An 8,860-nucleotide genomic window follows, 5' to 3' on the forward strand; every position below is an offset into this window, starting at 1 on the left:
AGTGTAGTTGGGTCAAGTCGTGGTTCAACCCATCTTGGGAGTTGGTAGGTTATTTATATTTGTATTTTTCTTTCATTTTGGGGAAGGAGGGTTTGGTGAATTTTCCAGCGAAGTACTGCTAGGGAAACCTCTTTTTCATGGCTTGCAAAAGCTAGCTTGAGACTTATCGATTGAGAAATGCACTCAATCGTAGCGTCTTTCTACTGTTGATTCGATACTCGAGCGGTTTCTTGTGTTGTTCTTAACTCTGCCTTTCCAACGTGTTACCAATCAATCTTCTAGATCCTGGTCTCGTATAGAGTCCATATCACTCTTTCTTTTCAAGTGTTAGGTTTGTCAAAATTGATGTGGATGAGATAAAACTAGCTAAGAACAAAACTAAGTGTTAAACTTTTTTAATCTTGTAATGAGCTGTAGTATAAGGATGGAAATTATCTATTTGACATTAAAAAAAGTTTTTGCTCTCATTTGTTATGTTGATGTTGAATAATAAAAAGTAATATTTTATAACTTCAACTTTGGATGGTTTCTTATTATGTTATTCAGTTAGCCTTTTTTGACATTTCCTTTTATGTTCTTGATTAACATATGTACAAGAAATACTATATGCACTTAAAAATTAACTTTATTTTTGTGTAGGGTATAAAAAGATTTGTTTATGGGTAATTCTACTTCAACTGATATAATACTTACTTCATTCATGTTTTTAGTGCCTCTATTTAAAATTTTTTACATAATTTTTAAGCAAAATACAATAAGATTGAGAAAGCAGAAAGTATTAACGTGAGGTCTTTCATCCCCTAGTGTTCCAAAGAAAGTAAGGAGCTTAAAATGTATTATACCGTATCACTAAAAACATCATGCCATATACTATCATGGTCTAGCATAGATCTTTAACGATACCACATAGAGTGAGAATTAAAATTTGGCATGCAGGTACAGAAAACCATATACAGAAAATTAACCATGATAGTATAATTTTGTACTAAAGAGTATTGTACAACTAATGACCCATGCTATTTTTTCCTTTTCGTGATCCATCTAATTAGCCCATGGTCATAGAAGTTTTACCTTATATGTGTTTTTCGATTTATTTAACATGTATAGAAAAGTAATATGCATGCTCCTCATAAGAAGATGAAGAAGAATCCTGACTATGTATGCAAATTTTAGCATTCTATCGACGGTCTTAAACAAGCTCCGCATACTTGGTTTCACCATTTCTGTTCTTATCGTCTTCGTCATGGTTTCACTTATAGTCCTACTGATACCTTGAAAATGAACAGATTTGGGTCCCCACCTTTGAAACTTGTAGTAAGAAGTTTTAGACTCTGTTTTTCTATTCTGCATTTGCAAGGTCTTGACCATGTCATAGATGGCTGGCTAATTAGAAACTTCGAAAACATCATACTTTACTTTCAAGCCTTTCGGATTGCATATATATATATTGGTCAAACTGTCCTTATTATGATTAGGATGGTTTTTTTTTTGGTCAACCTGTCATCATTCTCCATTTTTCTTCCATTTGACTTGTCAGTCCGTTTATCCGTATGATAGATAGGAATTAATAGTTAGATTTTTTGTATAAGACAAAAGGTACCTTTTATTTTTTTCCTTGATTCTAGGTAATACATGCTTGAGTTGATTGCTTTCTATACACGACCAGCTTTCTATTAACTGAATTCGATGAAACTTGCCAGATATGGTACATCCGTGAATGACTCCTTTTATGGGTAAATAATTTCATATGAGTATTGATGAAATTACAGGTGTATATAGTGTTTTATTCATATGAGTGTTGATGTAATTACAGGTGTATATTGCGTTTTGTGGTAATATATTTATAGCTTGTCGATTTGCCTCACCATATAAGTTTAACGCCATTGATAGTTTCATCTTCCCACGGTTCAACTAAGTAAACCGTGGTAGAAACGTGGTAAGGGTAGAAAAAGTACCTTTACTGAGATAAGAGATTTGGGATCATTGTTGGTATGGAAAGATGATTGTTGGAAAGAATAGCGTGTGCTATGGGAGGAAAATTACAGGATGAATTTTGCTGCCTAGAATATTGACAATCAGTTCTTAATGAATTGTAACTAACACCTAGTTTTGGAACTTGCAAAGAACAGACATCCTACCCAAGAAAAATTAATCACAAACTAATACTTAATAGAAAGGAAGGGAATCAATTAACTCAAAGACAATACATACCGTTGGTTTTGGGCTAAAATAATTATATAAGTAACAATAATTTCTCTAATTAAACTTAACAAGAAAATTAACAAAATTATCATACCCCAATATTGCATAAAAAATACAAATAATTTGTAGCATTAATATTTGTTGGGCAAATTACATTTTAGCCCCCTGTGGTTTTCGAAAAAACCACATAACCCCCTCCATCGTTCAAAAAGCTATACATAAACCCCCTGTGGTTTGGGTTGAACTGGCAAATAGACGGAAAGCATCCACCGTAACGATTCGTGGGCAAAACGCGCCTGTTCTTCTGGTAGCAGTAGGAAACATACCCATATTACCCCTGACCAATTTGACGTACCCAATAAAGCCTAGATGGGTGCTCCTCATCTCTTTCCATCTTCCGAAATACTTTGTAGCTGACTTTGCACTGAATGTTGGTGAAGGAACCCAAGATAGAGAACGAAGGAAATCTGAAGGTGAGTTCTAACATCAAGGTGCAGTCTTTTCCTTTTCCTGAAATATGACTTGAATGGATTATTAATTTTTTTTCAATAAACTATAGATGTCATGCTCAAGCAGTGCTGGTGGAAGTACTGAAGATCTAAGGTACCAATACCTATTTTGTTCATGTGGGAGAAAAGCAGCGGTAAAAATTGTTGAATCTGACAAACCTTCAAAAGGAAAGCTATATTTTGTTTGTGCGACAAGAAGTTGTGAATTTTTCTCATGGTGCAATCCAACAAGGAGAATAAGACAAAATTACACTAGTGATTTGAATGTTACAAGGAGAGACATATTTAGTGGAGAGTCAAGTATTGATAGTTCAGAAGTGGAAGGCTTGCGCATGGATGGTGGTTTATATTTGAGGAAAATGAAAAACATTGAAGAAAGCTTAGGAGCCATGAAGATTTGCGTGGGTGCTTGTTTTGCTATATCTGTGCTATCATTTCTCATTTTGATGTTTAAGTGAAAATAATTCAGATGAATTGTGGCTCTAAAAGTGTTGTAAATCTGAACCTGTTGTGTTCAATGAATGAATGAATGAATCTGCTTTGGTAGTCAATTGATATAATAGGCAAACATGATTTCCAGTTGGTATGAACCTGCTTTGGTACTCACAGGCTGAACTTGGTACTCATCGAGACAGCATAGCCAAAAAGCACATACATGAGCTATCCAAAGTGGACATTTGCAATGGTTTAAAGCAAAAGAAAGTATCTCAATTAATTTAAGGGATAATTTCAGAAACCTCCCCTGAGAGTTGGACGGGTAACTAGTGTGTCAGAGAGTTGCCATAATCTCCTTAAACCCGCATGCGGGTTTAAAGAGTATTCGGATATTCTCATATGCACCTATGCAAATCGAACCAACCGGATATCTTATCCGTATCCCATTTTTTTAAATAAAAATCTTATAAATTTGAAAAATAAAATCAAATTTAGATGTATTAGGGTTTTAAAAATATTATATAAGTGATAAAAATTTTATAAATTGTAAAAATAAAATCAAATTTAAATAATTAAATGTTATATTTGCATAAGAAATAATACAATAATCATAATAATGATAATACAATAATATTGGTGTAATAAAACTGCCATTAATTTAAATATTTACTTATAATGCCCAAAGAGCCTAATTACCAATTTTTTCTTCTCGCGCTCAAATATAACATTAACCCGCATGCGAGCTAACCTTGAAATAGAAAAAACACAGAATCCCGCTTGCGGGTTTCAGTGTTATTATGCAGGCGGGATTTTAACCTGCTTGCTTGTAAACATGTACCACATAAGAAATAATACAATAATCATAATAATGATAATACAATAATATTGGTGTAATAAAACTGCCATTAATTTAAATATTTACTTATAATGCCCAAAGAGCCTAATTACCAATTTTTTTCTTCTCGCGCTCAAATATAACATTAACCCGCATGCGAGCTAACCTTGAAATAGAAAAAACACAGAATCCCGTTTGCGGGTTTCAGTGTTATTATGCAGGCGGGATTTTAACCTGCTTGCTTGTAAACATGTACCACATTGCTCTGAAATTATCCCTTAATTTAACTACCATTATAGCTATGCGGCAAGAGTTCAAGTATAGACAAATAAGGAGCAGTAAAGGTTCAGACTAAGTTCTAAAGCAAAAAAGCACACATCAAAAGCCAATTTCCAAGATGCCTCAAGCATGGAACCAAATTCTGAAGCATTGAACCAAGCATTGAACCAAATTCGTATGACTTACTTAACATGGGCTCACACCACTGAACTTTGGATTCATTTGACAATATAGCTATCCAGAAGTTCATAACCAATTTTTACAAAACAAAATAAGGTACATAAGTAGCTAATCATTAAGTCCAGCAGACACCAAGATTCAACAAAAAGTGTAGCAACAACATATTAACAGTAGACACCAAGATTCAACAGAAAGTGTAGCAACAACATATTAAAAAAAAGCATTTGCAGACAAATAACTTAATTGAATTACAAACACGTTTAGCCCTCTTAGTCCTCACATTCTAGAAACACGTTTAGCTTTCTTAGCCCTCAAATTTTCCAACACACTTGCAACTGTTGGTACAAGTTTTCTGACTCTAGTTGATCTTCTAGTATCCAAAATGGGTTCAACAGCAGAAGCAGTTCTTGTAGTATCCAAAACAGGTTCAACAGGTTCATCAGTTGGTCTTCTAGTGTCCAAAACAGGTTCAACAGGTTCATCAGTTGGTCTTCTAGTTTCAAAAACTGGTTTAGCAGCAGAAGTTTCACAAGGCTGCATAAATAGATAGGTTTAAGTCAGTTAAATGCAGTAATTGCAGTAATAACCATCATCATTAATAGTACCTGTGACACTGAACCCTGTTGTGAGACAGATCCAATACTTGTATTTCCAGCATTTACAACATCTTCACCTGCATTTCCAGCATCACTAGCTCCAGCAGGCACCTATTTTAATGGTAACACATAAGGTAACAAATTAAGTACATATGACACTGATTACAAATTAACTACTACTTACCTTATAAAACTTGGACTTTGGATGGATTGGGAATTTACAAGTCCTAGAATTATGTCCTGGCCTAAAACACTTCTTACAGTGCACAACAAGTCCTTTTCTTGTAGATGTGGTGCCTCTAACTTCATCAGCTTCTCTTCTTCTCACTTTCTTGGGTCTTCCAGGTTGCTTTCTAATCTTTGGGGGATTCACCTTTTCAGCTCCTTTTGAATCTCAATAGTCTTCAGAGGGCATTGCAGCTATAGTGTAGTTATAGGTGCTCAAGTATGCTTCTTTGCTATAACAAGGATCAACATAGTGTTCAGGCTCTGATTTATCTCTTTGAATGGCAGCAATAGAATGTGAGCATGGAATCCCACTTAGTTGCCATGATCCACATGTGCATGTTCTACGACTTATATCAACAACATATACTCTAGTCCCACAATCCACTTCATACTCAGCATCCCGAGAATAATGAGCTATGCAGAACCTACTATTTAGCTTATTCCTCTCAAGTCGTTCTTGTATGTTTGGACAAAGGTTCCCTTCATACTGTTGCATGCCTTCCCTTTTCACATTTAGCCTCTGCATGAGTTTTTCTTCTTATCCACTCAAACATGGAGATGATTGTGAACTCTCTTGCTGGAAGTATGTAGGAATTAAATGACTCATTCAAATTATTAACAAGAATATCACTCTTGCATGAGGAGCTGAAATGTGACCTGGACCATAAATGTGCAGGAATCCTGTTTAACCAACCAGCTGCATTCATAGCTTCTCCCACCTTTGGATCAGCCCTTTCCAATTCAGCCATTGCTATCTTGAAGTCACGAATGTTCCCAGCAGACGCAGCTGCCCAAAAGTACTCCTTCAACTCCTTTCCCTTGAACTTCTGTTTGAAATTTTGATATATATGACGAAGGCAGTACCTATGCTCTGATTCAGGAAACACATCATCAATTGCACTGACTAATCCTTTTTGCCTATCAGATATGAATGTCCATGGAGCTCCATTTTCAGCACCAACTTCAATTTTCAACTCCATCAAAAACCATTTCCATGAGTCATATCTCTCGGCTTCCACTACAGCCATTGCAATGGGAAACATGTTATCATTGCCATCCCTACCCATAGCTGTCAAAAGTTGTCCACCAAATGGACTTTTTAAAAAGCAGCCATCTAATCCAATTATTCGTCGACAACCAGCTAGAAACCCATTCTTCATTGCACTTAAACTCCAGTACATTCTTTCAAATATCCCAACCTCGTTCTCATCCAGTCTAGTCACTTGCAGGACAATATGGCTACCAGGATTCCGGATCAACAAGGTAGCAGCATAATCTCTGATGACATTATACTGTCTTATATCATCCCCTTGTAGTGCCTCTCTTGCCAATCTTTTAGCTCTATAAGCCTGTCTCATGCTTATGTCCACCATAATCTCTCTCCTCACAGTCTTGACAAATCCTTCAATAGAAGAACTTGGTTCATCTCTGAACCTGTCTAAATATTTTTTGCTCAAATATCTTGCATTTGCATGATGATTGCTGTATTCTCTTCCACACACATGCACTCCCTTTATTGATTTGATCTGAAAGGTGCTTTCATTTTGAATTGGGCTTGCCCGTATTTTCCAAGAACAACCCTTTTTGCACATGGCAATAACTTTTGCTCTTTCATTTTTTTTGTACTTCATGGTGTAGCCTTCCCTGACATTCCATTCCACAAGTGCTTCTCTAAAGGCCCGTAAGTTCTTAAATTTATCCCCAACTTTCAACTCAAAATCTGACTTTCTGAATTCAACTGCAGCATTAAAATCTCGACAACTATTACCTTTCCCATTTCTTTCATCATCTCCCCACATAGTGTCAAGCAGTTCTTCATCATCAATAGCAAATTCATTCCACTCTTCATTAGTTTTAGAACTCTCCCCTTCTTCAAATTTGTTCTTAGAAGAGCCTGGTGTTTGCAGATCCTCCATTGTAAATGTCTGGTTCGCTGTTGTTGGTTCTTCATCTGTGCCTTTTGCCTGCTGCTGATTTTCTATTTCATTAGCCTTTGCTCTGTTTGCAAAAATATCCTCATCTTCTGGTCCTTCTAATCCCTCTTTCAACCACTCAGGCTCTTCTAAACTATCAGATGTAGCATCACCGTACTCATCTTCATTTTCAGGCTGTTTTTCAACTTCATCTTGCTTTTCTACAGCTTTTTCACCTTTTTCCTTTGCTGAATTAGACTCTGATTTGCTGTGCTTTTTGTTTCCAGTTAGCTTGGTCTGTCTTCTCACTGACTTCTTGACTATCTGTTTCCCCTTTTTGTTTGCTAACTTTTTTGGGGTATCTTTATCAGATGCCACATTTTGTGCTCCACTATGTGGGGCATCAGTGGGGGCACTTTTACCATGACTTTTTACTCCAACTGAAGCAATTTCACTAGGCATTTCATCACGCAATTCAGCATATATGTTGATAACATCTACTCCTTCATGTGCAGTTAACATTAACTCTATTTCTTTATCTCCTTTAATTTCAGCTGCTCCAACATACAACCCACAATTTGGTATTTCAAAATATAGGTTCACATTCGAGGCATCACCATACCTACTATACAATTTACACAACATATCCCTGGACAATTTTCTTGTCTCACAATTTTTAAATATGGCTACATCGTTACCAGTATAGACAGTTTCTGGTTCCCATATGAATATACCACCGAAATGCAATTTTATAGTAATTCTTTTTGAAGTTGTCATTTTTTTCAAAGCCTGCATTAGAAATAGTGAAACACATGATAAGAAAAAAAAAACACAATCTGATTAAGAAAAGGACATTTAATAGATTACACACTTCAATGAAAACACATGATTACAAAAAAATACAATCTGATTAAGAAAAGGACATATTGCATATCGCATACTTCCATGGACCACATGACGGCCAATAAGCCGACAAGCAAAAATTATTCAATGTCCAAATTGTCAAAACTTTATCAGCAGCCAACTCACTCTATATTATTGAAAATCAAGCCACCCACATTTGACCCAAATCTGACACTAATCAACAAATCTCAAACTAACAAAGTCGTATTCTACCCATGTTTAGTTGAAATTCCGGTGATTTTAGAACTCCCGAATGCAATTTTCTTTACCCTAATCTTAATGCATAAATTCAATTCTAGTCGATAAAATACTCTATGCTTAAATATGATAATACAGATTGTCCCAAAGCAGCAAAATTTTAAATTAATCAACGCTTAAGCAAAATAATCATTGATTTATTAACTTTCCAATGCCCGCTAGTTTCTGTTCAAAAACCATGCAAGTGCATCTTATATGCTAAAATGATGTCAAAAAACTTACCAGATGCAACAACAGCTTTCGTGATGCTCTTTCACAGCTACTTTTTGGTCTTCAATGGTAGATCTTTGTGGGTTAAATTTCTCTCCTTCATTCGGTGGTCATGTTTTTCTCTCCTTTTCTCACGACAAAGACAGAACAAGGAAGAATCTGACTCATCTGCTTCCTTTTTGTATTTATATTAGGGTAATTTGGACATTTTGCCCACGAATCGTTACGGTGGGTGCTTTCCGTCTATTTGCCAGTTCAACCCAAACCACAGGGGGTTTATGTATAGCTTTTTGAACGATGGGGGGGTTATGT

The 8,860-nt window shown here is 35.7% G+C and overlaps 1 long non-coding RNA gene across 1 annotated transcript; it reads right to left on the reverse strand.

The window, feature by feature from the left end:
* Positions 1 to 4,623: 4,623 nt before the first annotated feature.
* LOC140015395 (uncharacterized) lies at positions 4,624 to 5,451 on the reverse strand. The gene is made up of 3 exons (XR_011822043.1): positions 5,221 to 5,451; positions 5,046 to 5,147; positions 4,624 to 4,974 (listed from the first exon to the last, which is right to left on the reverse strand). It is a non-coding gene; the product is annotated as an uncharacterized lncRNA (long non-coding RNA).
* Between the last annotated feature and the right edge of the window lie 3,409 nt (positions 5,452 to 8,860).

Source organism: Coffea arabica, chromosome 10e (assembly GCF_036785885.1).
Source record: "Coffea arabica cultivar ET-39 chromosome 10e, Coffea Arabica ET-39 HiFi, whole genome shotgun sequence".
Lineage (NCBI taxonomy): Eukaryota > Viridiplantae > Streptophyta > Magnoliopsida > Gentianales > Rubiaceae > Coffea > Coffea arabica.